The sequence below is a fragment of the Athene cunicularia genome (assembly GCF_003259725.1).
Source record: "Athene cunicularia isolate RWA chromosome 1 unlocalized genomic scaffold, athCun1 chr1_part1, whole genome shotgun sequence".
Lineage (NCBI taxonomy): Eukaryota > Metazoa > Chordata > Aves > Strigiformes > Strigidae > Athene > Athene cunicularia.
Genome location: NW_020799091.1, coordinates 109390223 through 109417746, shown reverse-complemented (window position 1 = coordinate 109417746; position 27524 = coordinate 109390223).

Below are 27524 nucleotides of genomic sequence, written 5' to 3'. Positions count from 1 at the left end.
TCTGTAAACATTCCATGTCAGATTCGGATATCCGTGAGAGGAGAACAAAACTGTCACCATAAACTTCCTAAGGTTTAATGACAACCCAACATGCACTGAACAAATGAGGACCCTTAACCTCGAGGAACTTCTTAGGGCAGCATCCTGACTTGTAGGAACCTCAGGGAGTTTCCCTGGGCAGTGTCCCAACCCAAGGGGAGAGGCCTCAGCCTCCGCGCTCTGCTCCAGGGTTGGACGAGCCCAGAAGGGCTCCCCCAGGGGACTCCATTCATACCCAGGGTGAATCTGACCTGTGGTCAACGGCGGCTCCCATTGCCTGAGGGCCCCAAGAGCCGCCAAGCCTCGACAACAAGGGCACGGGAAAAGGGAATCAACTGCTACAGTCCAGCAGCCAAGAAGCCCTATCTTTATTGGCCGGGTGCACTTGCCACAAATACACACAGAGCAACAAAGGTGATCATAAATTTGTAAATCCTTATGTGAAAGCTCTTACCCTCAGATCTGAGGGACGGCTTCTTATACAATTTATATTTTTTGTAATAAGAATGTCAAAATGAGAAGCCTGACTTGGAGAACATTTATCTTTATTTTACATGTCTAGAAATCCAACCAAGTGAAAATGAAATAGTTTATAGTTTTCATAATCTCGTTTATTCTATTACATGTTACAACAGAGAAATAAATCCTGTGATTAAGATTTTCAGAAACAAGCCCATACTTGTAGTTAGGCACCTGCCCAAGTTTTCAAAATGCTGAGCTCCTGCTAGTTTCTATTCATCTCAGAGACATGAGTAAAATTATTTTTACTTTGTTGCAAATTCACTGTATTTCAATACAGAACAATGTAACTTGGAAAATTAATAGTTGATAAGTGACAGGATGGGAGAAGCAGGTATATCTGAAGCCTGTCTGGTGGTCTGGAATTTAGCCCCCAACCACCCATCCTTTGCTTACACTTAATTTTTAATACTGTTGTTAAATGAAAGGTATTGAATCAGATGAATTGGAGCTCAACAAGTAGGTAGAAATTACAAAAGTGGGCTTATGACTAGGTAGAATCAGATTTATTTCAAGGTTCATTAAGAGAATAAGCATTCCACAAGAGTATCTTTCCTTTCATTCTAAAAGATTTCCTCTTACAAACATTTTCAGGGTTTTTTTTTGTTTGTTTGTTTGTTTGATTTTGGCTTTGACTAGATTATCAGTGACCACAATCTGATTTGTTTCTTCATTGTAAATCCTCATGACCTATGTTGTAGTAAATCATAATATTCCAGTCTTTGCTATTCTTATTCTATCTCATTAGAATCTACAGAGTCATTCCAGATGTGAGCAACTGCAATCAAATTCTTGTTCCTGATAATTTAGCTTAACCAGAGAAGAAAACTTCCATTTGTAAGAGATACTCTTTAAAATAGAAGACATTGATATTTAGAAATTAAGAGAAATTTTACTTGACTTTTCTTTCTGAATTCTATTCCTTTCTCACCAAATATGGATTTATACATTCTTACATGAAGTTTTAAGAGGAAAAAAAACCCCTAGTTTTGTTCTGCTCTTTTTATCTGTTATCTACTTTATATGTAATGAATCTAGTTAATAAAAATCTTTCTGACATACTTCTAGATTTCAGTTTTGGCTTAAGAGCTAGAAAATTTGGAACTTCATATGGTCTTTGAAATTATCATACATTTGATAACATTAGTGGTATTTATTTTTTTTAGAAATTAACTTTCAATGTATGAGAAAGAATTTCTTATATTATTAAAAGAATAAACAACTTAGATAAAAACTGTCTTAAATTGTTGAACAAACTAGAATAGAATAATTTATGAGACCCCAGAAAGTAATTTCTGGTTTTCATATTTTCTTATGTTTCTCCACTCTAGGTTTAACACTGCAAGGAGAAATGCCTTCACTGGTCAAAGCTGGAATTAAATATACTAAGAAGGCAAACTACTTATATGATAGAGATTATTAACAAATGGCTGATTCTTGAAAGAAATTCAGCTTTCAGCACTCACTGAGATATATGAGTTTAATAAGGTAAGAAATATGTTAGGTCAGCACCGTTAGGATTTAGCTGTTTCTGAAGGAAGAAAAGTTAATGAGTCCTGAAGACAGAAAAGTTAATTTGTTCATAACAAATGAACAATTTAGTGGTCAAACATCTTGACTGGGGAAGAAGCTTGAACTTGATCTTGGCAGGAATAAGAGTTTGCAAGAAGTCACAGTGTGTTTGCAGTTTAAGGTAATTAATTCAGTTCATGTGACCACAGCCTGGGTTTCACAGAGTTTCTTGATAGTTCTGAGAGCATAAAGAGGAGAAATCTTCCTCTGTATCTGTGGGGGAGATGAAGTCTCCAGAGACCTTACTGAAGTATTTTTCTCTTCTAACTGCCTAATGCAAACTGAAATTTTTCAAGATTAAAACCTGATTAGGTTTGGATAATTGGGGAGGGAGGGGGTTCTGTTGCTACTTGATACACCTCTATGAATTCAGACTGATTACGCTTCTAGGTGTGTCAAGCTTTCTGATGAAATACTAATACAAGAACATTTATAAGTTGATAGTCTCAAAAATTTAGTCATACCTGATTTTTTGAAGGCTCCGTATCTAGCAGACAGCCAAACCCACTAGAGATCAGAGTAACATGTTAAGCAATACAAAATTATCTTGAAATTTATGAAGAAAGCCTTAAGAGAGGTCATTCTACCAGAACAAATTATATCTTAAAAAAAATATGTAAAATAAGCACTTGAGTTTTCGGTGAACAAACCTGTAAAAAGAGTTTGTGTCAACAAAATTTTCTGAAAGAAGACTAAAATAGATTATTTTAGTAAGGCAGGAGTCAAAAGTTCAGATGTTCCAGGGAGTCCAAAATCTAATCTAGGATGCTGTAACTCATCTGTAAATCCAACCTCCAAAAAAGATCTGTCAAGAAATAATTTTTCAAGGCATGAAAAAAAAAAAACAAACCAAACCAAACGTATTTTTTCCTCTTATTTTGCCTTGAGAAAAAATGAGACATTTTGAAGCATTTAATCCAAAAATAACAGAAGAAAATACTTCATCCCACACAAACAATGAAACAATTACCTTCTAAAATGAGACTCTTGAGTTTCAAGATTTACCAGTTTCAGACCACCAACTCCAACCTTTCACATCACAGACAACAGCACTGTCAGTGGAAAGTTAGTTTGGAATTTGTCTTTTTCAAGCTCATCTTAAAACAAGCCTAAATTATTTTGGTAATCTATTGTGATTCATCAAAATTCAAATATCCTATGCTTGCAGGTTCTCCATTTTTCATTAATCTTTTACTTCCAACAGGAAATCCAAGAAAATAACATGTTATTTCCTTTATATATATATATATTTTTATTTTTTTTTCTGTGAATCAATCATTTGATTCTACCCAGCTTTATGATATTCTGTGAATCCATCACTTACTGCTATTCAACTCTATGAAATGCTGTAGGCATAATCGCATTCACTATCCATTTTCTAGTTCATTTACTTAGACCTGCTCCCCCATGTCCGTTAGAAGGAAATCCAAACATGCTTTTTACCATTTGTGACTAAGCATGAGTAATCCAAATTATTATTTCCATTGTTTCACAAACACTTGCTGTTGCTATTATTATGTTTCTCTATTCACCTACCTTGACTTGTAAACTTCTCTCACAGTAATATATATTTCAGACAGTATATTACATCCCATCTTTATTTACTGTTTGCATTGTCTGTACAACACACCAGACATCCTTCGTGCAAAAAGTAGAAGCTACTTTTATCATTCAAAATCATGAGTGCAGCTGCAGGCCAGAGTCATCAGAGACTGTACAGACTACAGAAAATATTGTCTTTTTTATGGTAGCCAGTTTCCCATTATTCACAGAAGATTTACTGCAGTAAAAGAGAAGACTCTTCTGGATAACCTTTAAAGTGCTGTTTTCACAAAGGATGACTTGAATTCTTACTATGGCTGTCTAAGTGCTCCAGCAGTGGAAAAACAAGAAGGAACATTTTGAATCATGGACCTTTATGCCCATGCCACATTACCTTCCAGATATCACCATTCACACTTCAACCTGTCAAATGTTACTACGGGGAATACAGGCTAATGCAGTCATCTCCTGCTAAGGACATAATGTCAAAGATTTTATCCTGTCGCATACTGAAAAGAGAAATTCAGTTAAAGATAACCTCTGGACACCTACCACGTAGCTGGATTGTGAAAGGCAAACACTGAAACACCATGTGAGACATGTATTGAATACATTCTTTCCTGCTAAAATAGCTTAAGGCTGGATGGATTTGTTACCTAAATGGAGTTCAAACAACGTGAAGATGAGTTGTCTTGTGTAAACTGCAGGATTGCCTGGACGTAAGATATGCCTGTGAGATCTACAGTTAAATCTTCAAGGTAGTTTTGAACATTACCCCCAGGAATCACTGGTCTCTATTGTACCAATTTCATTTTTGCAATTGAAGTTAAGTTTCAAGAGTGGCTATCAGGGATCTCTTTGCAGCTGCTTTTGTTGGATAAACTGTTGCATTTCACAATGTACTCTAGAGAGAGCTAAATCACTTCAACAGAAGATAACAGAGACACTGGGTCAGATTTTCATTCCTGCTCCAGATTTTTGTAACAGTTACACAAGCTACAATAAAATTAAAGGCTTTAATCTGCTAACAGGTCTTCTGAGGGGATAGTATGTTTGATTTGGAGGTGGGGCTTGAAACATAAAAGACAACTATTCACAGTTGCACAAAATTTCATCTTTAAATATTGTTTTTTCAGCAGTCAAGAATCCAAATTGTGCTGCTGGGTGGATCAGGAGATGAGTAACAGGATATAGCAACTCTTAGTTGGGCTACTAAGAAAATCAGGCCTATGAAGTTAGGCATAATTATGTGTTTCCATGTGCTATTATAACTGCTTCTCCTTCCCCTCAGGAACATTTTAATCTGCTGGTCACTTCCAGGCAGCAGAGGACACAGGCAAAATATAGTTTTATTTAAGGTTTATGAAAATAAATTGTTGGGCAGGAAAATACACAATATCAGTGCTACAAATGTGAAGAATAATAGCAGGTTGCTATTGCAGTATGATATAAGAGAACCCTATATGGTAGAAACCACTTCTCAAATGCACCAAAATCTTTGTAAGCTCTTCCCACAGGTTTACCCACCAAGGCTGGTACTCACAAGGCATAAAAACAATGGAAGAAGACTTCCTTAACTATGATGTTTGACAACTACTTCTTTTCCTCTAGACTTCCAATGGGAATCAGAAGAATTGAGTAGTGACTCTAATTACTGTTTGATATCAGGCTGGTTTATCTTCATGATTTCAGTTCAATTCCGTCATGGGAGGCATTTGCATCATTAGAAACCCAGCACTGCAGTAGAGCCCATTGCAAGCCAGAGACTTTCACCATGAAGAACTTCCTTTTTGAAAAATAGATTAGAAACTTTGGCATAAATGCCATACTGCAAACCCTCATCCACTTCTGCTGGTAGATACATAACTTCTCTGACCTTCTGCAGGTGATAATTTGCTATGAAGGCTTACAGTTCATAGAGCTTCCTTTCTTTCCAAAAGGGAGTGACTACTTTAATAATAGTTTCAAGCAGGATGACAGAGCAGTATAGGAAAACAGCCTGTACTCTTTTCTCTGTAGATTAGAGAATTTCCATTTATCTTGCTTCCCTTTATTAACAGAAGCTTTTGGAAGAATTTAATTAAGTTTCAATCAGACTGTTGGTTTTTTTTTTTTTTAATCCCTATTTAGGGGTTTGATTTTGTTTTAAAAACTAACTATGTTTCAGATAATGCACTTCAAGAGTGGAGTTTTGTGAGTCAATTGTGAGATGCCTTGACTAGAGACACTCCTTTGTGAATCCCTGTCAAACAGCTGACTACAGGCAACTTAACAACCACTTTACTGGAACAATATGAAGAAAATGGAGCTGATTTTTAGCTGGGTTACAAATCATACATTTCTGATTTAATTCCAATACAGTAAGAGGTACAAAATGGACTCTGCTTCTTTGAAGTTATTTCCTTCAATGTATTTTAAAAAGGGTATATTATTAGACTGTCCTAATGCAAAATGATCAGCTGAAACTAATCTCACTAATGAGGTTCATTTGTTCTTTGACAAAGCAATAAATAGTTTTCTCAAGAAAAAAAAAACTTAACTAATAGTTTAGCCATAGCCTTATAATTAATTTTCTTCTCCAGTGCTAGCAAGCATGGAAACAAACAGTAAATTTTTCATTTGTTCATCTCTTTAGAGCAACTGTTTAGCACAGATATGCTTGATTAATGGATTTAATTTGTTCCCTTCTCCTGTAGTCAGTTTTCATATTACACTGGTTATCGGAGGATAGGACAATAATGTGGGCACTCTCATTGTACTGTATTCCATCAGTGTCAGGGCTGCCTTCTAGCTCCGGGTCTGCATCTTTAACCTTTGTAGTCCTGCCGAATCTTTCATCAATCTGTGTTACAGTCACCTTGGGAAGGAAAAGCAGAAGCACTCAGTCAGCACTTACAGGTAGTAAAGTGTGTCATTATTTCTTACAAAATGCTGGCAGCAGTGCACCTTTCATTTCCCACAGAAATATGATTTGTGAGATGAGCAACCCTACTGTTAACAGAGGAAAATGTAAGTTAATAGTCTGCTTTCTACTTGGATTTTATATTTATATTTCTCTGTGTATATAGCAGTGTGTGTGTAAGAACGCACACACATATACGTATAAATTATATGATTTTTTTTGATGTTATAGTTTATATATATATGCACACTATATTTCGGTGGTTCTAAAAATTATTACTATTATATACTTATATTTTACATGTGTGGTTTAAGTGACATCATAAAAATTAAGATAAACTTCGAAAACTTTCATTTCACAATGTTAGTTCTCACCCAGAGGAACACATATAATCATAGAGACTTGCTAAGGTTATTCTAGCTTTCAGGCTAGCAAATTGTTGCATAATTAGAAGGTGCCATGTTCCTTCAGTTTCTATTATACTCAAAAGGAGTTTAACCAAATTTAGTGGGAAATATATTACTTCTGTAAATGGCACATTACATGCTTATATAATAAATCAAATTTAAAAGATCATTAAGAACTACTGAAACAAAAATGTGTTTTAGAGCACCACTGTAGGCATTCATCATATACATACTTTGAGCATGATGGCATACAACTTGGAAAAATAATTTTAGTGAACCCGTAACTTATTTTCAGATTTTGTGATTCGGCAACTATATAAATGAGTTATATATCTTCTGAGGTATCATATGCATTTCAGTATTGCACATCAGTATAGATATTTACTGTGTTCTCCTGATTTCAGTAGTGTAGAAATGCTGTAAAGGACAGTCTAGGCCAAAGAACCGTTACAATACATGTAGACAAGCACAATTACACAAGTGAAGAAAAAAAAAAAAAAGATATGAGGATGACTGGCCCAAAGTCCCCGAGCAGGCTAGTATCATAGCCAAGTGTAAGACTGAGATCTGGATCCTTCTCAGATGTGCAATCCACTGGGCATATTGACTGCCCGTGGCACTTCTACTGAAGTACTTTCTGTCCGTGGTATTTCTGACATATCCAGCTTATGAGGACTGAATAATACTACGACACACACTAGACATTTTAATACTGCATCATATCAGGAGGAAAAACATCTGTTACACAAAGTTTGCTTTAGAAGAACATTATCCTAAATCCTTCATTTGTCAATGAAAATAATGTCCTGACAAGGTGTGAAATATCGATGCAAGTTTTTCTCATTCATCAGGATCACACCATCATTTTGCTTATTTCAAAGGTAGTTCCAGATAGAGCACAAAATGTGAGCATCAATTGATATATTTATTTAACTTTTCTTTATCCTGACCCATCCTAGAAAAGTGAAATTGTGAAATGAAAAATAAAAACTTCATGATCCATGCTACTTCATTAATTTGTTAATTCCATTATTATCATGACATCTAAACCCAAACATAAATGAATAAATAAAAAATATAAAATTAGGGGTTTGTTTATTTAACAGCAAGATATTTGAGGAACATTTTGAAACTAATCCTGACCAAGGTGATAGTGTTGAAAACTGTCATTCTAGTTCTGATTTTTTTAAATATTAATTTTCCTTGTGTTTGTTCCTTTGAACATTTTATTTTTCCACCCCATTCAATTAAAGACAGTTTGGTTTGCCAGGCAAATTCAGGATCTTCACACATAAATATTTGGTTCTCCTTCTGATTTTGAAAATGTATGAACAGAATTAATTTTTATCTTATTTAATCAGGAATTTTTCTTGTCTCAATGATTATACTTGAAACTCCAAACCAAAGAAGTAGTCAGATTTTTATCTGAAGATTGGTTTTGCTTAGTATAATGTACACTTAAAGTCTATTTAAAATTTCTCTACAATTAAATTTACTTTAGAAATTATATCATAGAATAAAATTAAGTAAGACCAGCATTTTGCCTATGCTGTAAATTCCTATTTGTGTGAGTTTTCAGGGGAAAAAAAATCAAATCTGGAAAAATAATTGTGCAGGTTTAAGCCTTGCCAGGATCGGAGAGCACGTTGCCATTGCCCCTCCTCCACCCACGCCAGTCAGGCTGGAAGTTAAGCACAGACCCCGGCTAAAATAACAAGAAATTTAATACAACAGAGTGATAGAACAATCTGAACAACAACAGTATCAATGGTAACAACAATAAACAGCAATAACAGTGAACAAGACAAACGATATACAGAGAAATACTGCTAAATGGTTTACGGAAAGAAAGGTTCCCGCCACCGAGCCCGCCAAAGAGCAAGGTGAAAAGGTTCCGCCCCTGGACCTGACGTCAGCATGGTATGAATAACCCGGCTGGAGATCCCTTCCCCCTCTCTACTGGGGAAAACTTGACCCTATCCTAGCCGAACCAGGACAATAATTTAGTAGTTGTATAGAAATATTTTGGCTGAAACCTTTGATAGAGAAGATTTTGAACTAGCTGGACTTTTATCACCTTTTATCACTTGCTACTGTCTAGGTCAGTCTTATAATTATCTTGGTTAACAAAAGAGAATTGAAACAAAATTTTAGAAATCAACCCAAAATGACAAAAAGCTGATTGCTTTTGCAAAAACACATTAATAGACCTTTTAAGTAATCCAGGTAGCATCAAAGATATCATTCCCTGTCTATTGAGACAAGCGGCTCTATGGCACAGAACAGAAAAGAGAAGCAATCAAACACAGAAAAAAAACCCAAACCAAAACAAAAAGAGTTGACTTCTAATTATGTGTGGCTGGTAATGCTACCTCACTAACACTGTGTAAAATAAGAGCCCTTTGTTCATTCCTTATATTTCCTAAACTGATCTCTGCCTCAGTCTGAAGTCTTGCAAGAAAACCTCAGCCAAAAGAGCTCAGCTGTTTCTAAGAGCATGGCATTATTACTATGGCCTTCTACAGAGCCAGACATAGGAACCAATGTAGATTAGGGGTGCCACAGATAGGGATTTAAACAAAGACATATTTTATATGCTTGTAGTTAACTCACCTAAGTCTTTCTACAAATGGTCCATAACTGGTTGCAGTTTGTAAGTATTCAGTGAACAGTAGCCTTTTTTTTTTTAATTTGAACACCATTTCAGCACTTTGGATGACAACGTGTAGATGTGTTAATTAATTCAGTGAGTTTTCGAAAACAAACTTTTACTGTGCTTCCTACTTTGAAGGAAAGAAGACCTCTCATCCTAAAAATTCTGATGGGGAGACAGTAAATCATTGAAATGTCTCTCAATTTCTGATCTGAAAAACACATTGAAAAAGGCAGCCCTCGTGTTTAGGAAATATTGTGCAAATAAAATGAACCCTCATTATATAGTACTCAAAGTACAAAAATTGCACAAGAGAAATTAATAGTACTATTTTCAAATTAGAATATTGTACTGGGTTTGGCTTGGATAGAGTTCATTTCTTCATAGCAGCTTCTATGGGGCTGTGTTTTGGATCTGTGCTTTTCCAACCCTGTGTTATCCAACTGTGTTGATAACACAGGGATGTTTTAGTTACCCCTTGCACAGCGCCAAGGCCTTTTCTGCTTCTCACCCCACCCCAGCAGCGAGGAGCTGGGGATGCACAAGAAGATGGGAGGGGACACAGCTGGGACAGCTGAACCCAACTGACCAAAGGGATATTCCAGACCATATGGTGTTGCGCTCAGCAATAAAAGCTGGGGAAAAAGGAGAAAAAGGGGGGGGATGAATAGGGACATTCGGAGTTAGGGCATTTTCTCTTCCCAAGTCACCATTATGCATGATGGAGCTCTGCTTTCCTGGGGATGGTTGAACATCTCTCTGCTGGTGGGAAGTGGTGGATGAATCCCTTGCTTTGCTTTGCTTGTGCATGGTTTTGCTTTACCTATTAAACTGTGTTGATCTCAACCCACAAGTTTTCACACTTTTACTTCTCTGATTCCCTTTCCCCATCTCACTGTGCAGGGAATAAGTGACTGTATGATGCTTAACTGCCTACTGGGGTTAAACCACAACAAATATGAAAAAATATACCATGTTGAGTACCACAGTAGGGTACAATAAAAATACTTAATGTTATGAATAAATGCCTTCAGATTCTGTATGAAATAATGGAGAATAATACAGTAATTAAATTGTAGTTCACCTCTTTTTCTATCTCTACATTAAAAAGCTTGCCTTGAAACCATAGTTCTGCAACTTCTATATGCTAAGCTCAGTGATGGGTTTTTTCATGTAGCACTGTGAGTGCACGTGCCCCTGAACATATAACACAATATCTGTTCAAACTCTGTCATTAACATGAGAACTAACAAGCTTGGAGGTGATTTAGTGAAAGGTCAGGTGCTTCATTAAAACCACTTGTCAGCCATTGGAGGATTTCCAGCAATGGCGAGCTATAACAAAAACAACTGAATTTACGTTATACTTCTGCACAATTAACTCTAAGGAAATTAGAGGCAATTTAGAGGAATAGCTGAGAGACTAGTCAAGATGAATTATACTCATCCGTACCACACCAAAGTGCCTCAATGCCATGGCAATTAAAATATTGTTATCTGTATAGAAATAGCATTAAGCAGTTTGAGCCTGTAATCCTTAGTCAAAAAACAGAATTTAAGTTTTTCTCAGAACAAACAATTGAAATCAGAAACTGTCCTAGCATATTCCAGAGAAACTGGAAATCACTCAAGACTGACTTGGGAAGACTGTGAACAATGTATTTGGATGCATTGTATACTTGCCATATGTCCCATACAACCAGTAAACCTAAATGTGAACTGAATGTTGCGTTCCTCCTATGTACCAGAGCAAGAGACTTCTCCACAGAGGGGCTACAGGTTTGCACTGGTTTTGGAGTGCTGGCTGGAGGGCATATGCTTATCCTAGTATTTTTTACCTTGGCATGTCCAAGTGATGAAAGACCATTACAATAGCTGAAGTAATTCAATGTATAAAAACCAAAATGAACTGTTGAAACAATAAATTTTCACTATTAGAAAAATATTACTTAAATAGTCCGATCTGATACTGTGACAGAGGAGTTCACAATCCTGAAGGGAATAATTCTCTTTTAACACCCTGTTACAAAATCCAAGAAGAAAAGGAATGAACTTGAAGTAGCTATTCTTGATTTGAGAAGGCAGAGTAGAATTCACTTTTGTTGGAGGGCCAGTGTTTGCAGCTTGTATTTAAAATGGTTGATGAAATCAATTTTTATTTTGTAAGGTTCATTTTTCAGTATTTAAAAATAAGGTTTCCCAAGTTCCTGCCTCAAGAAGTGATGTGAGCTTTAAGTGAAGAGAACTGCAGTTTTTCCACTTAGGTAAAACTTTTTGCTATAACCTAGTTGTAGTACCACAAGTACACATAACAATCAAAATCAGAATGAAGAACAGGAAGCAAATGTAAAGAAACATATATTTTAAAAAATCCATATTAATATTTCTGAAAAGCAAATTAATTTATTTGGATGTTCAGAAGTATCTGCTGTATTAGAAGAATAATGAAATGCTTTTTGTTAAATTCATGCCTGTTGAGTTAGGTGATGTTCCTGACACGTCTGAGAAGGTCTCTTGACCTTTCTCTCTGATGCCATGAGAATACATTTTCCATTTTTTTCCCCAAAACCTTAAAATTAAAATTAATTAATTTGACATTTCCACAGCCTCTCTATGATTCAGAAGCCATTTACTCTACACTCCCCAACCTCAGCTGTGCTTTTGCAGCTTGCAAGGTTCCTCTTTCTCCTCTCCCAAAACTAATGCTGAGATGAGAGAAAGTGAAAGAAGCAAAGAATAAACCAGTCTACTTTTACCAAATGAGTTGGAAGTGCCAAAGAACTTTTTCTCCACTTCCTTCCATCACATTCTTCCCGTGAATATATCATTAGCATTTGAGAAGAGGGGAGGACAGCTGAGACTTTAATTACCCACTTTTATGAAACAGATGTGGACATGTATGAATCAGATAATCAGTGGTTGCTCTCTGTGATAGACAAAATAATAAGAATATCTCTCAACAAAAACTTATGCGAGTTCTGGCCAGAAATGTATGACTGAGAAAAAAATCAGGAGGTAACAAAACTGCATAAAAATCTCAGAATCTATTTCAACACACAAATCATACTTCACTGTTGACAGAGATCTAGTCTGGGATCTCTTTCTTGGACTGCTTGTCATGTAACAGCTAAGTACAGAAGAAATGTTTTAAGATTTCCCGTGATTATTAATCAAGCTACTATGAGTTATATCCTTTAATTTCATTTTTAAAAAAAACTTCTAATAATGATAATTTATAAAAGAGAATATTACAGAGAGCAGGTGTCTTCAGACTGCTGAAAAACATCATATGAAAAATCACCATGGATGTCAGCAGAAATCTTAAAATACAGAGGGAAAAATAACATGAAAATTTAATTCTTCCAGGATACTATTTGCAAGAGAAACATGTCAATAAATGTAGAATGCCCTACTTACTTTATGGCAATGTCTAATGAATGTTCAAAAGTTGTAAAAAACTGTTGCCTATTTTTCTTTACATACAAAGTTCGATATAATAAACTTTGAGTATGTGTTTATATATGCACAGTAACAATGTATTTTCTAATAATTTAATTTTATAAAACATAGTGAAAACTAAATATTAAGAAAACCGCCCTCAAACGTTGGTGAACTTTTACAATACCTGAGAACAGCAAGTCCCTGCCAAACAAGAAAGATTAGTCTAATGATTGCTGGTGTGGGGCTTAAAAGATCTGAATTCAGTTCTCTGCCGTACCAGAGTTTTCCTTTGAAAAAAGTCAATTAGCCTTTCTTTACTTCTGCAGATACCAAGAACAACATTTTATTAGTATTATGTGACAGCAATGGAGATCCACGGGTCCTTAGCTGTGACATGATGGTGGAATATTCATTATCAAAAATAGTTAGATATAGTTATTTAAAAAAAAAAAAAACAAACAACTTTATTCTCTGAGTAGATTATCATGCAAGCTATGCAAATACTTTGGTTTAGTTTGGTTATTTGGCATTTATTACATTAACGTATATCATGGAAGTTAAAAAAGTTGGTATGTATCATTCGCTATTTCTGCTGTGATTTTGCTGCTGTTAAATAATTGCACACCTGAAATATACCGGAAATAGAAATCAAAAGTGCCATCTAGTTTGTTGGGAATACATTTCATCAGTGAAGTTTGGATATTTGAGACCAGCGGAATACTTGTGGAGGCTGGAATCCTCTTAAACTAGAATGGTTGGGAAGGGGCTTGTTTGAACAGTTTTCTGTTCCATTTTGTTCCGGAGAGGCTCACTTTTGATGACAGCATTTAAAGAAGATGCAGTTAAGCATTTCAGAAGGCACTGACAAGCAAGAAAGTGAAAGTCATACATATATGTACATAGATATATATGTATGTATATATGTGTACACATATTAAACATATATAAGCAGCAAAACATACAGATGTGTAACTGTACCCTGTGGTAGTGTACTATCAAAGCCCAATCACTGGCTCAGTACCATAGATAATAACTGCAATGAAATTGCACTAGCTTCAGTTTTCAGTTGTTGTACCGAACAGTGCAAATTCTCCGGGAAATTCAAAGTACTTGAAATTCTCAAACATATTAAAGCTTAGATCTCTGCCATTCTTTCTCAGCTCCTATTTAGTGTGCAAACACAGGTATGCTAATATCACAGTCTGTGCTCCCATCTTCAATTTTCTGTGAAAATGCATCTGGAAAACTTTATTTATAATGCTTTTGGTAGTGTTTGTGTTTAAACAGGAGGAGTAAATCTGGTATCATTTGTTTAATGATTTTACAACTTATTTTTATGCATAACAAAGGATTTGAGGACCTGCAGAGGCCTTTTTTTTCATGTGCATTTACATTCTAATGTCTTTCTGATAAAAGCTGCAAAGAAAAATATTTCAAGACAGACTATTGTGGTGTATTTCGCTTCTAACACATAAGATAATAGTGAATGTAAATGTACAGCTTTACACTGAGGCGAAGGAGATCTTGTCAAGAATTACAGCGAAAGCATGACTGTGCTCGCAACATATCTTCAAGCAAGTGCAGTCCCTCATATGAGTGGGAACAGTGACATAAAGTGTGATATGAGGCAGATTAGCTGCATCTCAGTGTCTTCTGGCGGCACATTATGTTCACGTCATGTTCTTGAATTTCATTTACAGATAAGCTCTGTGAGTAATTGTATCATGCATCTTAAAATTGTAATCTACTTTTGATGTATGGAAACAGAGGAAATTAGACTGAGAGAATCTTTCAAATGACTTTGTATATTTTTTAGCTTTTGAGTACATGGTTTTCCACAAACAAATCTTTTAATCCACTGCTTCTCATTAAACCTCTTCAGTCTCCTAACAGACTATAGTTTGTAAGAGTAATGTGGACAACAAGCTCTCGAATGAATAGGTTTTCTTGGATTTTCCCTTAATGCAATAAATCTTGCAAGCCTGGAAAGTATTAATGTTCATACATTATCCTAATGGCTTGAATGCCATTAATATTTCACTTTAAGCATCAGTAATTACTATTCAAATTATATTTAACTAAAAGCAACATCTGAGTAGATCCCACCTTTCTCCCACACATCTCTGTCATGCTTCAGAAGTGATTAGAAAGTGGATTATATGATTTCCCAACTGTTTCTTAACAAAACTTTTAAAAGCCTCGTGAAATATGATAACTAGAGCATTCAGTTTGAATACAGTCCAGTTCATCTTTCTGCTTCAGGAATAACTTCTAGATTTAACAAAAGAAAGTCAGTTTGCACAGGGACTTCATGAACCAGGGTGATGTCATTCCGCACTCCTTAGCAGCTGATAGAAAACTTTAGGACATGTTTAATCAATTTATGTGCAAGGAATTCCTCTGAAGATACTGGTCTCATGTATTAACAACAGACTGCCCATCAGCTTGGCCGCTCTGGAGAAGTAAAATTCATTGGAAACTGTGAAAACGGTAATCTGCTGAAAAATTCTTAATTTCAAATTTTCTTCTTTTTTTTTTTTTTTTTTTTTTTGTTTTTTTTTTTTTTTGAGTAAAGCTCCATTTTTTAATATGAATATTTGCTGGTTAGATTTGATTTTGTTTGGCTTCTCAGTGTGATGACAAGAAGTTTCCTTCCTCACTTCACATTAAACAGTCTACCCAGATGATACCTCTTCCTGCTTTATCTTGTAAATTACTCTTCTCTGGATTTCTCTCTGTTCAGAGCTATTATCTCACTTTACCCCTAAAGTTAATATATTTCTTAGTCACAGAAACATAAAAAACCCATAAGGGTCCTGCTTTGAAATTGCCCACTTAACAATGGTAAGAGATGAGATTTCACCTCATTATAAAGAACTGTTTGCAAGCAGCTTCTCTTTCCTCTGATGTACTTGCTTTGCTTTGAGAATTAGAAGTTATCTTTGCATAGATGAAAGACTGCATATATCCCCTCTTGTAGATAGCAAATGAATATTGCGGAGTTATTTTATTGCATTATTGCTACTCTGTGCCATCTCTGCCATTTCACAAATATCATTAAAACTGAAGATCAGTCATAATATGTTTAAGATTTAGCATAAAGAGAAGTTATGTGTATAGACTTTCCATGCTCGAGCAGCAGACTAGCCCCTCTGGAATGTATGAGTATTTACTAACAAATCCACTTTGCTGGCAATTATCATTGCAACCAATTAGCCCTACATTTACTTCTTGGCTGCTCTTCAAAGTAAAACTGTTTCTCAGAAAAATTATTTTTGTGACTTGCAGGAGCTACCTGTTTTCTAATGATCTTTTAGTGACTGATGCCTGTTTTTATTTGTCACAGTGAAAGGCTTGGATACCTATAATGCCTACAGACTTTAACAGAAGACAGAGACAGTGAGAGAGAACACACCTTATTTACCTTGACAATAGTGTTTGAGGAATGCTCTGATACATAACATTCAAGTCATCAGATAAAACTGAAATAAGAACTTTTGTTTTAAGGCCCCTGTGTCCTTCCAAGGTTTTTTCAGCTAAACCCATCCTACCCTATGGACTTAGTTTCAAAACTCACTGCCGGGACTTCACACCTATAAATACTGAGAACTTGTAAAAAGGGCTGTTTCTCCAAGACTGCTTTATTGATCCAATTTGAAATGTTCAGGGTTCATTTTATGCAGTCATTTTAAAGAAAGCATTTTCTGTAAGGCCACTTTCAAAGGACCGTAGTAGACAGAAGTTCATTTGTCTGGTTGCAAAGACATACATATATAGAAATGTATGGCTAATGTCTCTGGATGTCTTCACTTTGTTAACTATATTCTAGGTTTTCTGTTGCACACCACCTTTCCTGGCATGCTTCCTTTTCTGAGTCCTGCCGCTCTGTCCTCTTTAGGTACTCAGTCCTTGCTCAGGCTTGCACATCCTAATAAAAGATCAGTGGACCTCTTGCCAGTCAGGTGTACTTGCAGCTTGTCAGTAAAAGGGACAAAATACAAAGAAGTGATACAGAAAAATAATAGTACATAGTATTTATATCTGACATTTTTCCTTTGCATCCATCCTATAGTGCAGAACTAATACTCTCCCAGCATCAGATTTCACTAAGCATGACAGGACATCACTTGATCCTTTGATTGAAAAAACATGCATTCAGAGCTGTATTTTTTTGTAAATCGCATCAATGTAAGTTATTCCTAAATGAATGGTATAAAATATTTTTCATTAGATATTCATTTGAAGATAATGAAAATTGCTTGAAAAATTATCCAAAAAGACACAAAGATTTTATACTTAATGTCTGATTAAAAACTTAAAGAACACAGGAGAAATATTTGATATAAAGGTACTTTTGATTAATCTTTCATCAATTATGAAGATTTTCTTTCATAAATAAGCCAGGTTCCAAGAGTCAGTATGTTCTATAGTAAGAGTCGAAGCTAGGAAATTCTTCACATTTCTAGGTGTGAGTTACATTATTTTACAGGTGTTTCCTCCATGATTTTTCTGTGGTGTTGTTCTGTTGTTCTGTTGTTCTCTTCAATGTTCTGTTAAGTGGTTAGAAGGCCAGAAGTTTAACTTTTTTTTTTTTTTTTTTCCCCCAGCACCCTTCAAATGTAGGGTTTCATATTGATGTAAAGAAGTGTAGAAGTTTTCAAAAAAAGACATGCACTCTAGAAACTAGTTTAAAGCAAATATGAAGGACAACAGACTATTGAGACATTTGTCCTGGTACCTGCAGTGGTATAGCACCGTATAGAAAACTTAGCTGCTTTCCAGAGCAGGAGTAGAAATTCACAGAGAGTTTCAATGAGGTTTTTAACTGATAAGGATACCAACCTCTAGCAGGGAGAAACAATAAACCATGGTGGGCAGGCTGCGGATTGATGTCTTTGTTCAGCATAGCAAGATCTTGCCACAAGAAACATTGTGGTCAGCAATAACTTAAGGCTTTATGCCCAAGAGGGATAAGTGTTATTCAATATGAGAGTTACATCATAGACACTGCTCTGGAGCTATGAGGTAGGAATCTGATTTGGGTATGAAGATACCGATTCAATCTTCACATCTTTTCTTTCTCATTTTGACTAGTGAAGTTCCTCTAAATTGTGATTTTTAATTTTTCTTAATTAAATTTCCTTTGGAAACAAATGGAAATTTTTAGTGTGTCTTTTGACCGGAAAGATGCTTCTTTTTTTTTTTTTTTTTTTTTTTTTTTTTTAATTGTGTTAAAGTAAAAATTTTTCTGCTTGCTTCCTTTTTTTGAAGGGAGAGAAGACTGTAAAGGCATAGTCCTTTTTATAAGTATGTTCACACATAACCTTATGGCTACTGTTGTGGGAGCAATACATTTTTCTCTTTTCACTCATTTAAGGGCTCATGCAATACCCATGGAAGTCAATGGAAGGTTATAAAGAATTGTAGGAATAATGTACCACAGCTAACATCTACATTATCTTCAGAGATATGTAAGTAATCAATCATGCTTGAATTTCATAACATTTTTATACTAGTAAGTGTACATTAATAAGAATTATATATGTATATATGAGAAGATTTTTTATTTTTAAAATAGTATAAAAAATATTTTTAAACTTTGATGTAATAATTTCTCCTGCAATTTGTTGGATGGTATGAAGAAAGGGTCTTCTGTGTTATTTTGAAATTATTGATGAAAATAATTACGTAAAGTAATATTTTATGATATAGGGTAGTATATGATCTTAAGGTTTATATGAAAATGACCAAAATTATTACTGGAGAGTATTAATTATTTTTTACAATATTTTCTGATAAAAAAATATTTCCTTCACAGCTCTTAAATAATTAATAGTTTATTCATAAGAAATTAAAGTGTTGAGAGAGGAAATCACACCAACATTAGATTATTTAACAAAAATCTTTATTGTGAATCCTGAGTAATCTAGTTATTTCATTACTTCACAACACCTGAAGTACTTCAAGACTATATTTGCAGTTTCGTATTTGCACTGTAAGTTACTGAGGAAAAAAAAAAAGAGTCAAGACCATTTATAAATCATTTAAAGAATGAATCTTTGTGATTCAAGTTCTTGGAGGTGAAGATGGCACCATACATAAACAGACTTTAGCCCTTATACTGTAAGCTTTTACTGAGAATTTTGTATAACTGTGCTTCAGGAAATGTTAATTCTATGAGTAGTATAATGGTCCAGATTTCTCTCTGTAATATTTCAGTCCATCTTGCAGAGAAGTTACTGCCTCCTATTAAACCGAACAGAATTCTCAGATTAAGTTATCAAATCACAGAAATCACCAGGCAGTAGTTTAAGCCAATATGCGTGATAAATAAATTGGCTATTTTTTGTCAAAAAATAGATAAATAAGACTAGCATTGACTGAATATATTGTTGGTTTCATTTACTAAATTAACTCATTTGCATGAATTTAGACTTCAGATGGATTCAGGTTCTTTGTAGGTGAGAAAGCAAAAATTTGGTAGCATAAGCTACAGACAAGTCTGGTTACATACAGGTAATAAATACAACTCTGCAAATGTACCTCAAGTCTTTCTTATCATACTCACCCATAGCTTTCCAAATGTATATAAAATTGTGTCATGCTAATTTTATGACTATTGTAAAGCAAATTTCTTTCAAATCATCACTGCTTATAAGTAAAATACTCAGATTAATTCCTCTTTCCCTTTACTCATGAATTCCAGTTTTTCTGTAATTCTGAAAAAAACATCCTCATGAAATGTAATAGATGAAAATTTGGGAGAAAATATACATCAAGAATTGCCTCAGTCATGCTTCAAAACAAACAAACCCAACATTTTGGAAGACAGATACTGAAATAATCCTGCAACACTAGGTCCCTGAAAGACTGCCAGACTCACAAAGTGGTGGACCCTATTTACTTTATTTCACTTTGTTTGGCACAGTGGAGCACAAAACCCCAGACCTACATAATATCTATCTATCTATCTGTCTATCTACTGAGGAAAGATGTGCTATCAAAACATGGAAGCAAGAACGAAAGAGCCCAATAACCATAGCTGAGTAGGACCCTCAAAATGCTCAGTGCATATGGTGGGGAGAAAAAAAGATATCAGAGCAAGCCTTTCGTAAATCTTTGTCTGATGGCTTCTTATACTACCTGAAACATAGAGCATAACATATGGTGAACAATTTATTTTTCAACAATTCTCAACAATATTACATTGTTGAAATATACCATATATTTGGATTTTATGTCATGGTTAAGCTCAAAAATACTGTGGGTGCTCTTTTTCTTTTAATAAATGTATTTGGGCCTGATATATATATAACTCTTCCTGTAAAGAAGAAACAGAATTGTGTCATTGTATTTTTTCATTATCTCTGTAAAGAGGCACTCCATGTTTTTTTCATTTACTCAATCGAACAAAATGGGAGAAGAGAACCTAACTAAATGACTTAGCAGGCAATGCAGGAATCTATTAGTTGTATATACATTGGTGGTCAATAAATTGGATCTACAAACAGACTCCCACCCCCCTACCCCCTCAAGCTAAAATTTTTGTGTCTCTTCAGGGGAAAAATAAGACAACAATTTGTGTGAGGAACATCAATCTCTCAAGTTATTATTTTCTTAATTGTCCCAATTATAGTAGGTAGTGACCAGAAGTATTACTATATAATTAAATTAGATTGAATGTATGCTCGTGGATGAGAGAACTGCCTGGATTAACATACCTTGAAAATAGAAGCCAAATTCCTCATGAAGTAATTACATTCAAGGCACTGGTTCTTACCTTTCTCACCTGATTTGCAGTCAAAGAAATCAATGTAAAGATTCACTTTTGTTCTATAGGTTTTGTTCAAGCTACAGTTACATCAATATTTTCGTATTAGAAATCAATTTTTTTCCTTAAACACAACAAAAACTCTACTTCAACCTGTTGGGTTTTGATTCCTGCTGACCTCCCTCCCCCTTTTCATTTATACACTACTATGCAAGCAGTTTTCACACAGATGTAAAATTTTTCCTCACCGTTTTTCAGCAGTTGTTAATATCAGCAGTCTGGAAATACTGTTTGTTCTTCCGTGTCACTTTCAAACTGACAAGTTCAAACCCCTTTTAAACTTTAAATTGCAGGAAAATTTTGTAAAGCAGAGAAAGGATATATATGAATTCACTTTTGAACCAATGTTATTCAGCAGTTACTTAATTAAGGATACTGGCATTGCAGTAGAATTTCACATCCAGTTTGAAACTTGGCTGTGAATTTAGGTAGACAGACTGCAACAATGAAGTTTAGAGACACAAGGAGTCTCTAAGCTGAGAAACTCAAAAAGAAATAAGGTGTTTATATCCCTCAATTTTGAGATCTCTGAGGTATATTAAAAGAAATTTACTTTTCAAAGACAGGAAACTAGAATCTCCTGAAAGAAATTAGGTGCCATTATTGCTTTTCATATAGAGAATAGAAAATGAAGATATCCAGAATTAATAATTACAAGTGAATGTTTTTATTGGTTTTCTTTCTCTGATGAAAAGCCAGATGATATCGGTAGGTGAGTTGGCAGGCTTCAGACCCTTTGAAAAGAAATATAGGCATGAAGAAGTTATGCAGGGATTTTTTAAAAAGAAAAATAAAGATTTGAAAATTGAAATCAGTGAACAATAATTTTACAAATTGTAAAATCTTAAGTATTGCTACAGATCCCTCAAAAGATGATGTCCTTATGTTGTCCCCCAAACTTGTCTAGAACAAAAGATCAGTTGTAGAACAGGGATGTCTGTGACCTCAGTGCATGTTCTCTCTACCATTAAGGATTTTTCTTTTTTATGTACTAACACATTCCAGTTTCTTTGATTTGAAGATCCTGAGGAGTGATTCTTCCAGTGATAGCTGGTTTTAGAATATTCTGGTATTTCAGCTGATAGCTGGATACAATCTTGAAGTTACAACAGTATGCTAATACACAAATTAGATAATTTTTCTGATTACCTATAATTTCCATACATGCTATTTTAACAGAACAAATAAATATGTACTTCCATTCTCAATAAATATGTCTAGCGTAGAGAAGGTTGACCAGGCTTACGCCTATATTTAGGGAATACAATTGTAGCAAGATACAGTCTGTTAGTGAAACTTACTGCTTAAGTAACGAGTTTCAAAAGTGATCCATGCAAGCATGGCTTAGGTGTTTAGGGTTTTTTTTTGTGTGTCTTTCTCTTCACAGATGTCACCTAAGTATTTGAACTTTAGCTTTGAAAATTGTAAAAAAGAATATAGTTTAAAAATAATAGCAATAATATGGACAGTTTTGAAACCATGGTACAGTGGAAATGCTTACAGGTGAAGATTACTTGAGCATGTGTGAAACAAGTTTATGGAAATACAATTGAATGATATTTACACAGCCCAGCCAAATCCAAAAATAATAATGAAATCGCAGCAGACAAAACCTATCATTATAATTTGCTTAAAGACAGTATGCAGTGTCATCGCTTTGCTAGTATATGAATTCCACATTTTTGGTTTGTGCAGTTGGATATATGAAACTGACCTTTGGAGTTGCTTTATCCCAACTATGCAAAGTGCTGGTGAAGGCTCTCTCCCCTCTTCCATGCAAAGACAGGACATTATAGGAGACAGAACTGTCTTTCTTGGTTAGTTTATGTGCTCTGGGGTTTTTTTAAAATCTTTCCTTATACAGAATTTTCGGTGAATATTTTTATCATTGTCAAAGACAACAATAATATAAAATTAGGCCAGAGAAGGTTCATGATTTGATTTTAACCAGGCAAGCATAAATTCAGTAAATAACAGTGATCTATTTTAACACACCATATTGATACATACTTTACATTTTTGTGACAGTCTTATATAGAAGTATAACAGTTCTGTGCACATGTATCATCTATGTATATAAAATAAATAAAATTTAGAGGGGGATTTTGTACATGTGAATACACATACTCATTTTATTAATGGCTATGTTGTGAGGTATTATAGATATCTATCTTCTATTTTTACAGAAAGTGCACTTTCAGCTTCTAAATCTTAAATTAAACTGCTGTGGACTAATAAAAAAGGAAATAAAGTCTGCTGAAATAAATTGCCTCTGAAATAGATTTAAACTTTGTAAGAATTATCAGCCTCTTGCATCTAGTGGGGAAGGCAAAATATGAAGGAACTATTAAATTCATATCTCAGCGATTACTAAACAGTATTTCTGTATCTGTGGAACATGAGATTGCAGTGCCCTGAGATGTCTGTAAAACCAAGGAATCTGTAATGATAACTAAGGGAATTAGCAAACAGATTAAGGACTAGATTGCTTACCAGAGGGGCTGAAAGGTTCACAGTTACTCACACACACATATTCCCCTGAGTCCTCCTGTAAATGAATGTTCTCCATTGGCACTAAGGCTGGCAGAAGCTGGTCTTCAAGAAATGTAACAGATAAATTCAGCATATATCACATGTGGTTATGTTTTAAAGTCCATAGAAAGGTAGGAAGGGAAGGGAGGAAATGGAGAAAATCATGCACAATCTCCAAGTAGGCTGGCTAAACCTCAAAGTGGAAACCAATGCAAAATAATGACAAAAAAAGAAAAAAGAATTGCATAAATATTAATGAGTACCAGGTTTCTTTAGAAAATAGACATTCCAAAAGAAAACCAGACATGAATAATTTCTATGTGGAAAATCTACTAAAGATAAGAATGGCCTTTTAAAACAGAATTATCAAATTACTGAAGGACTAGAAAACAAACCCTTGGCATTGAGAAAATTCAACATCCTAAAAATACAATATTAAAGTAAGAGTAACTTGCAATAAATTCACACTGAACATCATATCCTTGGCAGAATCTACCCCAGCGTGCCACTCTGCCTACATCACTGGCTCTCTGAGCTCATCTGGTAGTCTCTTAGCCCAACAAATAGTCAAGGAGGAAGAGAAGAGGTGGATAAACATTAGATATTGTTCAATCACACATTAATGACATACAATAGACACTTGAAAATTATTTCAATATGCATGCCTTTTCACATGCCTGTAATTTCTCAGAACAACAACAATCTGAGCTACAAACACAATTTTCAACACAAAATGATGGTGTCACCTAACTTGGTGGATCAGAGCCCTGGGGATTAATTCAGATTATATAGAGCCCTTTGGTGATACAGTATTTTCTGACCCTATGCAGAAAATGTAACCTGCCAATCCATATCTCTCCTGTGTCTCAACCAATTAACCAGATGGCAGACAGTAGATAATAGAAGCAATCATCACGTCCATTGAATCTTCACAAATCTTTCAACTTTGATTCAGGGAATGGCGTTCAATATTTTGTTGTTGGTTTGGGTTTTTTTTTTAATATAAATATGCAACATGTGTTTTGTCTGAGACATGTTATGATGAAATAAACTAGCAAAAATGAGGCTTAGAAACAGAGGCTTGGTGCCATAATCCAAGTTTTTAACAGGTGAAAGATTTATAAAGCAATCATCTGCTTTGCAGTAGAAAGTGACTGCTGTTGCTGAGAAAAAAAAAAACCAAAAAAACCCAAAACATACATAGCTCTCCTTTTGATCATAATTCCTGTTATCTTTTACATGTTCCTTTCATACAAAGACAATAAAAAGAAAAATCCAAACCTTTTTTAAAATCCACACAGCGTAAAGGCAGTAGCATGCCTATTTTCAGGCACATTTAACAAGGAGAATGTAAAATCCTCCTCTAAATGTGCATTGGCAATAACATTTGCAAGTGCATTTCCTATCCTTCCATCATTATTTTTTCTGAAAGTGCAAGTGTTGCAAATAGAGTTACCATAATTAATTCAACAGTGTTAAATAATATAAACATAACTTATAAATATTATAGTAATAGTTATAACATTATATCTGTTACTGTAATAATATCTGTAAATATTATAGGTATTTATAAATAAGTATAATTTATAATAGTATAAATATAAATATAAGCCCTGTATATTTATCGATTGAAGTGTGAACTTTTATTGACTCACTTTTCTGTCTCCTTGTCACATTTTAATTCATCACAATTTTTTTAATAATTTGGTTGGAAGAGACAATCAGTAACTGGTAAAGACTGCAACATGAAGTCCAGTGTGGGAAAATGTGCATTTATTCAGCCATGCATGTTAGGAATACTCAGATGCTACTCCTGTTTCAGAAAGCCTAATCATGAACCTATGTGTTCGCAGATTGGATGTAATGCTCATTAAACTCTATCAACATCTTCTCATTCAGTAGGCATTGAGGTTGTGTCTACACTAAAAATATCAGCAGCTGTGTTCCCAAAGCAGAGGGGTAGGGTTCAGCTAAATTGCCATCAAGGTGTAAATATTGTTGTTCTTGCAAAAGGAAAGGCCTAAATGCTAAAGGTCTAATATGACTGGACTTTGAAGTTCCAGTCAGTTTCAGAAGAGATGAGCTTTGTGAGTGCTTTGTTTAGTCTTCTTACAAAAGGAAAAGGAAAAAAAAAAAGCTAAAAGAACTACCTTAATTTGCTGGGGGAGAAGAAAACAAAAAGAAAAATGGCTAACCTCACTTGTTGATTTTTCCAGGCTAAGCAGCTAAAGTAGATAATTCAGGGTGTTAAAAAAATTAATTTACAGATAAATACCTTGAACATCTCTATTCTTGGTGACACAGGGTTGTTATCTGGCATATGTGAAGTGAAATTCTGATCTGTCTAACCTATTGTATACCGAAAGACCGTGCTGTGAATTTAAACACTTTCAACAGAATCATTGCATAATTGAGTTTATAGAGGTCCTCTGGAGGTCATTTGGTGGATCCTCCTCCTCAGAGCATGGCCAACTTCAAATTTAGATCCCACACTGAAGTCAGAGAGAGTGGTCAAAGCTTTGTCCAGGATGGAGAACCCACAACTTCTCTGGACAGCCTGTCCTATTGTTTGCCACAGACAATGGGGAGAATTGTTTTCTTATACAGTGTCACTGCATACTTGGGCTTGTTGCCCTTTTACTGTTCATCTCTGAGAAGAGTCTGGTTCTATCTTCTCTATTACAGCCATCCCTTGGGTGATGAGAGACTGCAGAGATACCCTGTTAGCCTTTCTTTCCTCACAATAAGCAGTGCCAAAATTTCCATCACATGCCCCAGAGCCATTGCTGTGGCTTCGGCTGGACTCTCCCCCGTTTGTTCATCAATCTTTAGGGAGGTTGCTAAGGCACAGACTGTCCCACTGTCCAGGTTGCTGATGAAGCACCAACAGTCTTTCCAGAAACAAGTACGTTTATAAAAAAATATTTAAATGGGAGAACACTTTACATTAAATTTAAAAAAAAAAAAAAAAAAAAAAAAAAAAAAAACAAACCCAGCCCGGTCTCCTGTTAATGATCTGGAAGAAAAAAATTTTTTTCAGAAAAGATCCAAGGCTGTTCAGTTTTATGGAATTTTTAAGACCTGTTGTCTTTTCCCCCAGAATGGCGTTACTCAACTGCAGATTATTTGGGATCCAAAAGTAGTTTTGCAAAGGATACCATTTGTCTAGGCTTTTTCAAACTCCAGAAATCATTTGACCTGAGTCATCAGTGTATTCTAAACACATTAATTCAGAAAGGCATATGGTGCACAAAGCTCAGTGAATGCAAGTGTGTTATGAATACATTTGAAGCAAAGTCTTGTTTATTTAGTTTTTTAATCACAAGATTATTAGTGAGAAATCCTGTATTTACTCACCACTTTTGCTCATAGACAAAGAATACATCCACATCATTTACATGTACTAGAAAAAAATGTAACCTAAGGAAATGGCCTCTAGTCACTAGTTTGAGAGTAGATTGAGAGTAAAGACTACTCTGAAGTAAAAGTGTTAAGTATTGACACATCCTTGAAAATATGGGAAGTATTTCTAAGTGAATATAGGATAAGTAATAATGGTGGTCATGTTGTCAAATTGAAGTTTTAAAGCACTTGCTTTCCTCTATGGGCTCTATTACCAGTCATATACACTTTTAGGGTCAAAGAAAGCATCTGTGCACCTTTATTTTCCTTCCCTTGTGACTTCATAGGTTATGCTAGCACCTGTGGGGTAATCTGTCTGTATTGTCCATTAGCAAGGAAAATGGACAAAATCAAACAAACTACGACACATGACATGTAATTCACGTATCTTTGATAAAGTCCAGTCCCTTTACTATATTTTAGGCTGACAGCTTATGTACACATTTTGTTGCTTATATATGATGGCAATAAATCCTGTATACTGAAATAGATTTGAATTAATGTTTTCCAATTGTTTTTACCACAAGTTGGAGGATCCCACTGATGCAAAACCATCCAGCTATAACATGGATAAATATCTGTATTATATCACATATATGTGTGTATTATTACTGAAAGTAGAAGAAAAATGAGAACAAAGGCCATTGGTCAACACCTAAATTATATTTCAAGAAATCTGCCCTGT